Below are 1,026 nucleotides of genomic sequence, written 5' to 3'. Positions count from 1 at the left end.
TTTGGCGTTCTTCCGGCGCGGACACCTTCAATAACCGTCGCTCTTCGATTATATTCCGGCGTCTTCCTGAACGACTCGGCCATTTTAAGGTTATTAATGTCTTATCGACGTCTCTAACCTATCTTTAGGTCATATGGCACCTACTGCTGCATTCTAATATGATGGGAATGTCAAATTCAAATTTGTCCGGATTTAAGTGGCGGACCCTGTAGGCATGGCCTCTCCATTTTAAGCTCTATAGGCCTTCTACAATGAGATATTAGTAATAAATCAGAAGCAAGAAATTGACCGATCACAGTCAAATCACAGAAGAATAATCGATTGTGATTCAATCAATTTCTTGCTTCTGACTTCTAATTTATTACTAATATCTTATTGTAGAAGGGCCTTTAAACATAAGATAAATTTCAGCCGGTTGAAATTTTGTCGTACGGAAAAATCTGTGTATATACGAGTAGTTGCTACGAAAAGTTGTGTCATCTCAATTCTACTTGATCTATGGTCAGTGAAAAATTAATATATATTTGCATATCTCATTACAATCTCCATACAATAACTAGTCCACACCATTGCACGATTGAACATAGAAAAGTATTATTTTTCCAAATATTGCTCATTTTTATAAATAATATTTATTTGTTTAATGATTTTATTCTAAGTATAGGTTAGTTGGTTTTTTCATCATTGTTTATATTATTATATTATTATTTCTATTTAACTTTCCTTACATAAGTTTTATATATTATAAAATGTTTTTATAGTAATTTCTTATATTTAAAGTAAACTAAAAATGAAGTAAAATTATCTTGGCCAACCTGAAATTTCTCTTTCTATTTTCTTCTAAAAATTATTTTTGATTGGTCAAATTATATCTTATGTTTATTGTTAAATACAGAGGCTATTCAATGATTGGTTGAATTATTCTATACGCTCATTCATTGGCTAATTCTTACGTTACGTCGTATGCTTACTGTTAAGAGCCGTCTACAATGGAGAGTTGTAGGCCGTAACAGTAAGAAATTGACA

This window comes from Pseudomyrmex gracilis, unplaced genomic scaffold, assembly GCF_002006095.1.
Source record: "Pseudomyrmex gracilis isolate BER0280 unplaced genomic scaffold, ASM200609v1 scaffold_257, whole genome shotgun sequence".
Classification (NCBI taxonomy): Eukaryota; Metazoa; Arthropoda; class Insecta; order Hymenoptera; family Formicidae; genus Pseudomyrmex; species Pseudomyrmex gracilis.
This window is presented reverse-complemented; position numbering follows the sequence as displayed.